The following is a 13,140-nucleotide window of genomic DNA, read 5'->3' on the forward strand; positions in this document are numbered from 1 at the left end:
AGACCACATGTGGCACCTGACCCAAACACTATGCCACTACACACAGAACTGACTATGCTGAATTGCCTCAGCATATCCCTTTAAACTTAAATTTAATGGGCCTGTATACCCATTAAATTTAAGTACAAAGTTATTATAACTGTTTTTTCCCTCAGAAGGAACCTTAAGACAAAAAGGTACATGTCACCCACAGAAGGACAAGGACCTTACGATTCAAAGGTCCTTGTCCTTCTGTGGGTGATTCTTATACGTTAATTGGTAACACTGCAATGTGCACAAATTATTACAAATATATACAAATAATCACCAGATATACTCATATTATTATTTTCAGGCAAAAAAAAAACGTATTACCTGAAAACAATAATTAAAAATTAACAATAATTACTTATTTCCTTTGTTTTATAACTGTCTACTTTCATTTTTAAAATCAATTTCTTATGTAGTCAGAAAATTGATTTTTTATTTTTTCCGAAAACGGAAAAAAAAAAGTATATAAGTTAGTCCATTATTGTTTTTATCACTCTATACTTTTATTTTTCTGATAAAATTCCTTTATGTAGTCAGAAAATTGTTTTTTTATTCTTTCTGAAAACGAAAAACAAAAAAATACTGGGCGTACGTAGTAAATTGCCAGTGTATAGTGTCGCGCATGCTCCGTGAAGTCTTCTCCGTCATAATATATGGACCAGCAGATAAGGAATGTCGCGCACGCTCCGTGACAATTCTCAGCGCACAGATTGGCAGATACAGCGCGTGTTGCGCATGCTCAGTCAAATCGGAACTGCCCGTAAGAATGCAATTCACGACAGTTCCGAGCTACAGTGACTGGCGGGCTGACCGTGACTCACGACACTAAAGTGCAGGATTACCCAACAAATTACTCACTTAGATCAGGCTGCTCGTCCAGAATTCTGTGCAGACACGTTACATCGGATAGAGGAAGACGAAACATCACTGGACAACATAATCTTTAGTGATGAGTCAACATTTCATGTTAGTGGTAGAGTTATCCACAGAGAACATGTTCGTGAGTCACGAACGTGTTCCAGCTGTCACGAATCGTGACAGCTCAATTTTGCGCCCTCAGCAAAGTAAAAGTTTACGGACCCATCTTTTTCCATGTGACAACTATCAACGGCATCGTGTATCTGGATATGCTGGAAAATTTTCTCATTCCACAGTTCGACGAAGATGACCACGAAGGAAGCTTTCACTTTCAGCAAGATGGAGCACCTCCTCACTACCTCACGGAGGTAAGGGAATTCCTAAATAACCGTTATTATTATTATTATTAGCCATACAGTGCAAGGAAGCCTGAAGCTTATGCTGCACCAGCCAAAAAAAAAAAAAAAAAAAAAATTTCCTAGTTACCTAGAGAGAGAAAGTAGAAAGGAATCACCAAGAAAGAGAAGAATGATGATATCCAGCTCAGAACCCAGGGTGTGCCAAGCCCATACTCACCAGATATGAACTCCCGGGGTTCCCAGGTCGGCGGATTGGTCGAGCATGGCCACCTCGTTCCCCAGATTTGACACCTCTAGACTTTTTTCTATGGAGTTTCATTAATGAAAGGAAACTCTTCTTACAACTTTTCGTTGAAAAGACATTTTCTTTTAGGTGCCATGGGGCTAAAAAATAAAAATTAAATTTATTAAATTTTGTTTTTTAGCCCCATGGCACCCAAAAGAACGTAATTATACATTAGCAGCACTATTACCCCAAATCCAAATTGTTTAAGCCTTGTATGTACTTTTTACAATAGCAAAAGCGGAATAGATATTTTCAGCAGTAGATAACTAGTGCGAAATTAATTATACCGGTATACACGGCGCAAGCCTTTTCCGTGCGAAGCATTCATCGGATCTCCCCGAAACACTCGCGTAATACTAAAAAAACACTAACGTATTTTAAGTGAGCCATGACGTTATAATAGAAGCAGGTACGTATTGTAAAAGGATTTCGTGTAATCAGACCGTGTATTAAGTGGTTCCATTCTTACAATAAAAGTTAAATGACTAAACAAAAATAAAGGACAAATGTGGGTTGGTGAAAAATAAATAAATCTAAAGGATAGCTTCCTTTAGAAATAAAGGATGCTATATTTTCCTTTATTTCTGATTTTTTATTTTTCTTTATTCATTATAAAGACTGTCCTTTATAATGAATGACGTACGGTCACCGTAGCTATAGCACAAATTACCTGATAAATCAATCTTTTATAAAGTTCAGAGCAAGAAAAATAGGATAGTCTTTTTCTGCAGATGAGGAAAATGTGAATGAGTAGGAATTTGTTACTTGAAGGATAATTTGTTAATTATCCTTCCGCCACTGCAAATTACAAGTACATACGTCTAACATAATATAACCAGTGTATATTTCTGTATGTTATTTTACATAATTAGAATTAATATAGGTTAGATGGATACACTGGTTAGGTTAGTTAGATTATCAGTAACTTACGCAGATTAACAAGTACTATATCGGGAATTTTTTCACTTTTTGGCAGATGCAGAAAGTCTGCTTCCTTTCGTCATTTAATACATTAATTTTAAAATTAACATTTGAATTACTTTTATTTTTTTTAATTAAAAAGTAATTAAAAGTTTTGAATAAATCTATTTATAAATCGCTTCTCGATAGCGAATTTTTAATTTAGAATCATTAATGTGAATGAATAAGTCTTTAAACTTTGACATGTAACTAATATTGTAAATTACTTACTTGATAAGAACTTATTAATATAAATGAGATAGAATACAAGGTTAACGGATATGTTTAGGTAGATGTGAAGTAAAATAAATAGTTCATGTTATTAAACAGAATATTTAAGTTAATTTTATGGAATAAAATTAGTCAATTTATACAACATTTATATATTGTTAAAATAATGGAAATTGCAGTATTTGATATATTATACTTGGAAAAAACTCTATCAATCAGTATATTAAAATTATTATATACTCTTTTGTTTACAAAACGTGATATTAGATACTGTAGATTGATACTAAACAATGATTAGGCTTGTTTTATTTATGACATAGTTTATGACAATCAGATACTAAGATATAATAAAGAAAATAAACTAACCTATTTCAATGTATTTGATACAAATGTAAATAAATTCAGATGCAAAGACGTCCATAAATTATAACAGACAACAAGCTGTTAGTTTGGTTATAAAACTCAACGAGAAACTAACATAGGCGACTGGCGACCCGCCTTAACTCAACTATAGCAGTTTCAAGTAGCACCACGAGGGCGCTGCCAAACCTTACCATGTAGCCACGGATCAGTGGCATTTCTAGTTACTTTTTGTTTTATGTCTAGACCAGGGTTTCTTAATCAGGGGTCCCTGATTAAGAAACTCTGGGGTCTCTGATTAAGAAGAACCCCTGATTAAGAAACCCTGGTCTAGACATAAAACAGGGGTTCACGGACCCCTGTTTTATGTCTAGACCAGGGTTTCTTAATCAGGGGTCCGTGGAAGGATTTCAGGGGGTCCGTAAGCTTGGATGGGAAAAAATAAACTCATTAATTTCCTTCACTTATGAATGTATGTAATAAATTACAATTGTATTAGCTGTATCTGTAGTCACCAATAGAAATAACAGATATTTTCATATCATATTATAGTTATTGCATATCTCGAAAAATCGCTTACGCTCATCGTTACTTTGAAATTACGGCAGTTATTAGACCTGCCGCTAGATCGCAGTCCTGCTGTGGACAGACTATCGTGCGACGTAGTTGGCAAACTATCCGGAAAAAATCAGCGCCTAGTAGGCCACTTTTAACACGAATAGACACGCTGGCTACGAGTGTAAACCAGGTATGTTCAAACACGTCCTACGGTTTAGATAACAGTTGAAGTGTGTAATTTAACCTTTTCGCTGCTATGTGCGTGTATACCCGTCCAACGGTGGAGGCCCCTGCAGTGCTACAGGCGTGTATGCACGCCCACCGTGTGTCTGCCAATGCATACAATCTTCGTATATGTCTTTCTTAGTTGCTAATATTGCATTAATTATTTTTACATTAATTATTTAACATTTGTTACAGACCAAATTTAAGTTGAAATGTCGAAGAAAAGGAAGTATGATGAAAACTATTATAAATCAACAGGGATTACCTTTAAAACTATTATAAATCAACAGGGATTTACCAAATTGGATATGGGGAGGGGGGGGCTAGAACTTTTCGGGCGTCATGTTCACAGGAATAGAGAAACTCACAATTAATCCGAAACTTTTGTCTTATGTTGTAGTGTTTGTTCTTCACGCATGCGTATAAGTGACCAATCGTCGGACAGTAGGAATGGCCTACGGATATTGATTGAAGTTTCATGTAGTTTCATCTCTAAGGTTTCTGCAATAAGTAGTTTGTGATAGTTGTGTTGAATATTTATAATTTTTGTTTCATTAAAGCTGAATGAATGTCGTTCATTTATTGCGTGGATCGAAAGTTCCGATACATTTGAACGACCCGCCCGCACAGAAGCTTCGTGTTGTTTTGCTCGAAGCTGTGCCACTCCCATGGTAGATCCTACATAAACAGCGTCTCAATTTTTGCATGGGATGCTGTATACGAGGTCATGCTGTGATTGGAATGTGGTGTTTGAAGGTCGGTTTCTGAAGAATGTGTATAATTTGTTCATGGGTTTTGCAATGGTTTTCATGTCGGTTACCTTGCACATTTGAATTAACTATAAGATTCTCAAATGGGGATTACCCGCTAACCTATACAAACAAAGTCAAAACAATAGCCCGTGATAAAATAAATAACAACAACCTCGCAACAAACATTGCACAAAAATCTGACAAGACCAAAATACATTTTATCACCATTCCATATGTCGAGCACTGGTACAGTAAACTTAATCAAATATGCAAGGGAACCGACATGAAAATCATAGCAAAACCCATGAACAAATTATACACATTCTTCAGAAATCGACCTTCAAACACCACAATCACAACATGACCTCGTATACAGCATCCCATGCAAAAATTGCGACGCTGTTTATGTAGGATCTACCATGGGAGTGGCACAGCTTCGAGCAAAACAACACGAAGCTTCTGTGCGGGCGGGTCGTTCAAATGCATCGGAACTTTCGTTCCACGCAATAAATGAACGACATTCATTCAGCTTTAATGAAACAAAAATTATAAATATTCAACACAACTATCACAAACTACTTATTGCAGAAACCTTAGAGATGAAACTACATGAAACTTCAATCAATGTCCGTAGGCCATTCCTACTGTCCGACGATTGGTCACTTATACGCATGCTTGAAGAACAAACACTACAACATAAGACAAAAGTTTCGGATTAATTGTGAGTTGCTCTATTCCTGTGAACATGACGCCCGATAAAGTTCTAGTCCGACTTAAGGAATGCAGAGAATAATCCCACCCCCCTATCCAATTTTATTAGACACCTAAATTTAACTCTAAAGTCCAGCTTTAGGACCAAAAGAAATAAGATGTCCCACCTGGGTTACAAAATAGATATCGCCATCCTCAAGAATTATTAGCGAGTTGGACTAGGAGAGTTGGAAAAGAAGCTTCCTATATCTAAAATAAAGGTAATCCCTGTTGATTTATAATATAATAGAATATAGGAATTATCGAGCACTTAATAGCTCTCAATTATCAAATCTATTAGATGAAACTATGTATTATTTGGTTCCACTTGCATTAATGAACTTGACGGGACTCAAATACCGCAGTGTTTTTGTGCGGAAAAATTCTTGCGAATGGAAGTATAAAGCCAGCAAAACTGAAACACCATCTCAAGTCTGTCCATGCTGAAAATGCATCTAAAGATGCTGGTTTTTTTCGTGTAAAAATATCTCAATTCGAAAAAGCAGGGGCACTTCCAAAACTTGGATTTGCCATTTCACGAAAACCTTTTCTTGAAGCATCCTATAAAGTTGTTTACCGTATTGCCAAGCAAAAGAAGCCCCACAGTATTGGAGAGACTTTAGCAAAGCCATGTGCACTGGAAATGGTCGAACTGGTCTGTGGACTGGAACAGAGAAAAAAACTAGAAGCTGTTCCCTTGTCAAATGATGTAATACGTTCTGGAGTAGTTGATATGTCTTTTAATATTTTGAAGCAGGTCATCGAGGAAATGGCAGCCTCGCCATTCCCCTTCAGTATGCAATTGGATGAAACTACAGACATTTCTCAATGTAGCCAGCTCCTTGTTTTTGTTCGCTTTGTGCATGCTGACGCCATCAAAGAAGAATTCTTATTCTGTGAGTCTCTTTCGGAAACTACAAAGGCCGTCGACGTTTTCGAAATGGTAAAAAGTTTTTTTTACAAACGAAACTTTGAATGGAAAGGAAAACTTCATTCTCTTTGCACTGATGGAGCTCCTGTGATGCTTGGTAATACATCTAGTTTTGCTACTTTAGTGAAAAAAGAAACTCCTCAAGTCGTCGTCACTCATTGCTTTTTACACAGACATGCACTGGCAACAAAGACTCTTCCAACAATCCTGAAAGACGTATTGTCAACAGCCATAAAAGTTATTATTATTATTATTATTATTATTATTAGCCATATGATGCAAGGAAGCCTGAGGCTTATGCTGCACCAGCCAAAAAAAAAAAAAAAAAAAAAATTCCCTGAGTTACCCTGAGAGAGAGAGAGAGTGTCAGAAATAGAAAGGAATCACCAAGAAAGAGAAGAATGATGATATCCAGCTCAGGACCCTGGGTTTGCCAAGCCCATACTCACCAGATGTGAGCCCCTGGGGTCAATTTTATTAACTTTATCAAAACAAGTTCTCTGAATCATCGTGATTTTAAAAGATTTTGTCAAGAAATGGGAGCAGAATATGAAGTGCTCTACCGCACAGAAGTGCGCTGGCTTTCAAGTGAACAAGTCTTGAAGCGCTGTTCGAACTAAGGGAAGAAGTTTCAATTTTTCTGGAAGAAAGAGAAAATCCACTCTTGGAACATTTTGAAAGAAGGATTTTATCCATGGGTTGGCTTACCTGGCAGATATTTTTCACCATATGAATGAGATAAATCTTTCCATTCAAGGTCATGAAGTCACCATTATGGATGCAACTGAAATATTACAAGCTTTCTTGGCTCATTTACCAATATGGAAGAAGAGAGTAGAGACCGACATTCTTGCAAACTTTCCACTGTTGCAGGAAGTGCTTTACCAAGATGTAGTTGAAATGCAAACTTCTCTCTCGATTTTTTGAAAAGAGATATCTGTGAACACTTGGAAACATTATAGAACTCTTTTAAAAGTTATTTCTATCTTGATGGCATGAAAATTGAACCATGGATCCGAAATCCTTTTCTTTCTGATATGTTTGTTTTATTATTTAGTTTTTAAGAGCATTAGCAACTAAGACCATATTGCTCCGGGATATGTGGTGGTCATTCCCTGACCTTTCCGCATCCTCCGTATTTGGTGGTGACGGGCTCGAACCCCGGTCTAATCAAGAAGCGTGTGCTACGCACTGCTGCTCCTTCCCACCTGGCTACGGAGGCGCCTCTTTCCGATATAAACTGTATCGAAGATGTAGTAGTAGTGGCGGCATGTGATGCAAGAAAGCATGTGTATGAGCTTATGCAGCATCAGCCAAAAAAAAAAAAAAAAAATCACACCATTCCCTCCAAATTCCTGTCCAGTTCCTCCTTAAATTTATTCAACCTATCAACTTCCACAACGACAGATGGAAATTTGTTCCAGCAATTAACCACCCGCTGGCTAAAGGCAAATTTCCGCACATCTATTCTACATCTGTCTCTTCTTAATTTGAATTTATGTCCCCCCCCTAGGTTCGTAATCTGAACAAGTGGAAGGATCCCATCAGAATTCAGCGTGCACAACCTATTCAAGGCCTTATATACCTCAATCAGATCACCGCGCAGGTGCCTAGTCTCCAGCCACTGCAATTTGCAGAACTTAAGCCTCTCTTGGTAAGAAGATCCCTTCATTCCCCTCACCAACCTTGTTGCCCTTCTCTGTACACGCTCAAGTAAATCTACATCCTTCCTAAAATGAGGCCTGCAGACCTGTACGCAGTACTCAAGGCGTGGCCTGACCATTGCCATATACAGAGGGATAATCACCTCCTTTTCCCTGCTAGCAAAATTCCTATATATCATTGACAAAACCCCATGACGTGCCCTGGCAGCCTGTCTGCATTGCTCAGAAAACTTCATATCTGCCTCCACAATTACTCCCAGGTCTTTTTTCATTTTTTACCACCTTAAGTGTAGTACCACACAGTTGGTAAGTTTCTCTGGGGTTACTTCTACCCATATGCAGTACTTTGCATTTGTGAAGGTTCAACTTCAGTTGCCACTTCTTAGCCCATCTGCCCAAATTATCTAGATCCTGTTGCAGTAGCACACTGTCATTAACAACCCTGCCAACCTTTGTATCATCTGCAAACTTCGACATTAAGCCTGATATACCTTCATCAATATCATTGATAAATATACAAAACAACAGTGGACCCAACACGGAACCCTGTGAGACTCCACTAATAACATTAGTGCACGAAGAGCAGCACCCATTGATTACCACCCTCTGTCTTCTCCCACTTAACCATGTTGACTTAACCAAAGATGAACTCATTGATCTTAGGTCAAAAAACTTACTACGATTGGAGTTTACCTCAAAAAGCCTTGGAGAATTCTGGTGTTCCCTGAGAGAAGCCTATCCTCGTCTTGTAAAGCGAGCTATGGAAGCTTTGATACCATTTGCAACAATATATCTGTGCGAATCGGGATTTTCAGCACTTGTAACAATGAAAAAAAAAAATCGAAATCGATTAGATGTCCAACATGACATGTGTATTGCCTTGTCAAATACCATACCACACCACAGTTTAATATTCTTATTCAAGATAAACAACAACAATCTTCACACTGATATGTCCTTAAAAAATAAAATTTAACTTCAACTTTCCTATATTTTAAATGTATTGTATTATTATTCAATGTGTTAAGAAAGAAACACATATTACTGTATAGTGTTTTTTTTTAATTTTGGTAACTATTTAATGAAAGTGGTTTTTTTTGTAATTTTATTTTATGCATTTAAAAACATTATTCTGAGAAGGAGTCCGTGGCATTCACCTGACTGGCAAATGGGTCTGTGGAACTATGGTTAAGAACCCCTGGTCTAGACACTAAGCTACCGCCGAATCGTTATGTCGGGAGCTAAGTCTTGTGATTCTGCCAAATAAAATCTAAAGTAATTGACATCTTTTCGTGGGAAGTTATGGAATTTTTTCCGGGCCCCCGATGGGTGGGGACCCCTAAGTTACTGCTTATTTTGCTTATATGTAAATCCGGCTCTGTTTGTTGCCATGAAAGAAAGTCGATTTGACTCTCTTTCTGGCAACAACTAAGAAATATAACGTATATGACATTTAACTAACAATCATATCACATTTGACTGCGATTATTGGCGCCTCCATAGCCAGGTGGGAAGGAGCAGCAGTGCATAACACATGCTTCTTGATTAGACTGGGGTTCGAGCCCGTCACCACCAAATACGGAGGATGTGGAGAGGTCAGGGAATGATCACCGCATATCCCGGAGCAATATGGCCTTAGTTGCTAATGCTCCTAAAAAAAAAAAAAAAAACCCAAACCCAACTGCGATTATTAAATTCTGTAAACCTTCAATAAAAAATAAAATTCGTTTTAATACAAGTTTGCAACTCAAAAGAAGCCCAAAATTTTATAATAAAATTTAATATTATCTGAACCATGCTCGAACCCAAATGTTGTTAGTTTTCCCTCAGAGTGGCTCAGCCCACTGACCAGCCCTGAGCCTGTGCAAACTTCTGTCGCTGTCTCCTTCACTGTGGAATTAAGGAAGCAACCGCATCCAATCTCTGTTTTAGGCGCATTAGTTGGACATATATGATATACTGTACTCTGGTGTATGATCCTCTTTACTGGACTTGCTTGATTCACTGCTTCGAATCATAAACTGTCCATAATAATCGATGGTACTTCTTTCACACTGTTTAACCTGTTTCGCAAAATTTAAGGCTCACCGTAGGGTCCGCTTTTCTTTATTGTTTAAATTAATGATCTGTCAACTTTATTTTAGTCTGCTAAAGATGAGGCAACTCTATGCAGATGCTAACAAAACAGACTTAACTGCATAGACTTAACAAAATTATTTATTCTTCAACTGACAGTGATACCTCCAGTCTTGTCTCACTCTCTTATTCCCTCTCACTCTGGATCAACAAAAATAACTTTGTTTATAAACTCATTAAAATGTAAACTATTCCACTTTCGCTCGAATCGTGCAGGTCGACCAAGGTTTTTACGAATTATTATTTATTTATTTATTAAATCAGTTTATTTCCCAAGGAACCTTGGGTCACCCCGGGACGGCTCTGTGCCAGAAGGGTGTGAATATTGACAGACTAGGTGCGAGGAACGCAATGTACCATAAACAAGAGTACATGCGTGCTCGACCCGAAACTTTTACAGGATTAAATATACAAAATATACAGTAATATACAAAAAAAAGAAAAAAAAGAAAAAAAGTCTGTCCAGGAGCAGGTGAGTATTATAAGTTCATTATCTGATAGCAGTTCTTGAGGATTTCCTTCCTGTAGGGCTTGTCTTCACAGAACCTATCAGGGTGGATCCTAAATTTATTAAAGATCCGAAGACAATTGGCTGGAAACATGTTCCTCAGGGAATCGATGTTTGACAGCGTAAGACGTAGAGGGAGGCAGGAGTCGGGGTGCTCCCCTCTTGCTCTCCTCGGGCCAGAGATTAACGAGGATACCGATGGAGCATCAATTCGCCTCGTTATAAGTCGTGCAAGCGTGAAGGCATTTTTTGTCATGATGATATGTCTCCAGGGAGTGGTGCCCAGATTTGCTTGTAGGATAGATCTGGAGATAGTTAGGGGGTGGCCTTCCACCCTGTTCATCCATCTAAGCAACCAGTACTCTAAACTGAGATACTTCTGAAGGTATGAGGCAGGAGCAGATGACCAAATTTCTGAAGCATAGAGAGGAATCGGCGTAATACACCTCAGGATGTGCCGAACAAGCAGCGCTGGTTGATGCACACCCACGAGCTCTTGACGCACTGCCCAAAGAGCAGCGTACGTCTTCTGCCTCATCCTGGCAAAGTGAGGCTGAAAAGTGAGCCCAACATCCCAGGTGAGGCCAAGATCAGTATGAGAGGTCACCTTTTGCACCGGTTCCCCACTAACAAAGATTTGGATATCATTTTTGACTTTCTTCTTGGTTATCGTCAGTTGTGCTGATTTGGAAGGGCTGAGATGCAGCCCAACTGTAGCAAGATAACTTTCCAAGCTCAATATCTGCCTAGAAGCTTGTTGGTTGATGTCATGAATCTGATGATTATGATCTGAGCTCACGTAGAACTTCAGATCGTCGGCATAAGAAACAAAGTTCGGATTCTGAGCAAGGAAAGGCTCCAAAACTGCTGCAAACAGGACAGCTGACAGTACACTTCCTTGTGGGATGCCTCTTGAGACGTCAATAGTTACTTGAAATTCATTGTGGGTCACAGACAGATGTCTAGGAAGTAAAATAGACTTCAAAATTTGAAGTAAGGTATCTGCCAGGCCGAAGTAGTGTTTCAGAATGGTAAAAAGAGCTGGGAGGTGTATTCTGTCATAAGCCGATTTTATGTCGAGGAATATGATATCAATCTGTGATTTGTTGTTAAGGGTGCGCTGAATTCTGAAGAGGGTATCAAGAAGATTGGTAGTTGTCGATCTCCTTTGTAGAACGGTATGCAGGTACTCGGGCCTGTGGGCAAAGCAATGCTGGGCAATTGCTGGCTGAATTACTTTTTCAAAAATTTTGAGTAAAGAACAACTGATGGATATTGGTCGCAGGTCTTTAGGAGATTTGGGTTTCTTGATCTTTGGAATGGGCTTAACATGGTAGGTTTTCCAAATTGAAGGAACTATTCCAGATTGCAGGATTTGTCTGAAAAGGTGAAGGAGAAGGTCGACTATATATGGGCTGCAAATTTTGATAATAAAGAGTGGGAAACCATCTGGACCTACAGTGGCTTTGTTGGGTAGTTTATTGATGACATCAATTAGGGTTATATTGGAAGCTCTCTAATTGCAAGTATACTGATACATTCAAGGTGGCCTATTCCGATTTGATCTTCATCCCACTGCCATGTCGATCACATAATATCGCAGACTTCCAAACTTCGCGGACCCTCGTTAGTAGCACAGTTGGTAGGATCGTCATCCTCCTCACACCGGGTGGAAAAGACCTGAGTTCGAGTTCCATTGATGACGGAAAGAAGAATTTCATGGGCCTTTTTCACAACGTGGCCGAGTTACTCGGTCTCATGCAAAGGTAGCGTAATTTTCTCTCTTGGAAATTTGGATATTTTTTCCAACGAAGAGAAAATCGACCTCAGAACAATCGTAGTATACACGGAACAATATGGCCTTAGTCACTAATGTTCCTAAAACCCTACAACAACAAACCTCAGTTAAATTAAGCGTTCTTCCTCGATTTTTAAAAGTGACAACGTTATAATTCTTTTCTACTAGTAGCTTATATTTCCCATTTTTGATTACTGTGATATTATTTGTCTCCACAACAGGAATATCTTTCTCACAGACTTCAGCGAATAAAATTTATTAAATTCTTATGCTTTCGAAATCGCCTTTTCTTTCACAGTCGAACTAGGGAGCTCTTTGCCGTCACTTCATAACTCGTTCCTTTTCACTCCAGGCGAAAATTCCATGCTCTCTCTCTCTCTCTCTCTTTTCTATTATTTTTTTTTGTGTACAATGTCATAAACTCGATTCTTCATCTCGTATTGAACGAATACCTTTCACTATACCCTGCTTGAATCCTCGTTATAAAACTAATTTATCACTGCCTGTCCCTCGTATTCATCACTTACTTGTGTAGCACTCCGTTCCGTTTCCTTCATGTATGAATAATCACATTTATTTTACACTTAAACCCATCTGTGTATAAGAAATTGCTTTTTACTGTCTTATTAATCCAAATTTTAATACTAATCACTGATTTGTACTGATTCTCTGTAATGCTCATTTTCTCCACCAATCTAGTGTCTGTGGGTGAGACGTTTTTAAATAAATACATT

At 38.3% G+C, this 13,140-nt stretch overlaps 2 protein-coding genes across 2 annotated transcripts in view; one reads left to right on the plus strand and one right to left on the minus strand.

The window, feature by feature from the left end:
* LOC150087008 (calcyphosin-like protein) overlaps positions 1-3,695 on the minus strand; it is a 103,997-nt gene extending 100,302 nt beyond the window's left edge. Inside the window, exon 1 of the mRNA XM_090372900.1 lies at positions 3,677-3,695. The gene's annotated coding sequence lies outside the window, so the exon portion shown is untranslated. The remainder of the gene's footprint in view (positions 1-3,676) is intronic.
* A 57-nt stretch (positions 3,696-3,752) lies between these two features.
* LOC150087009 (leucine-rich repeat-containing protein 40-like) overlaps positions 3,753-13,140 on the plus strand; it is a 500,077-nt gene continuing 490,689 nt past the window's right edge. The window contains exon 1 of the mRNA XM_090372899.1: positions 3,753-3,832. The gene's annotated coding sequence lies outside the window, so the exon portion shown is untranslated. The remainder of the gene's footprint in view (positions 3,833-13,140) is intronic.

The sequence above is a fragment of the Mastigoproctus giganteus genome, chromosome 4 (assembly GCF_048544385.1).
Source record: "Mastigoproctus giganteus isolate SK-2022 chromosome 4, ASM4854438v1, whole genome shotgun sequence".
Classification (NCBI taxonomy): domain Eukaryota; kingdom Metazoa; phylum Arthropoda; class Arachnida; order Uropygi; family Thelyphonidae; genus Mastigoproctus; species Mastigoproctus giganteus.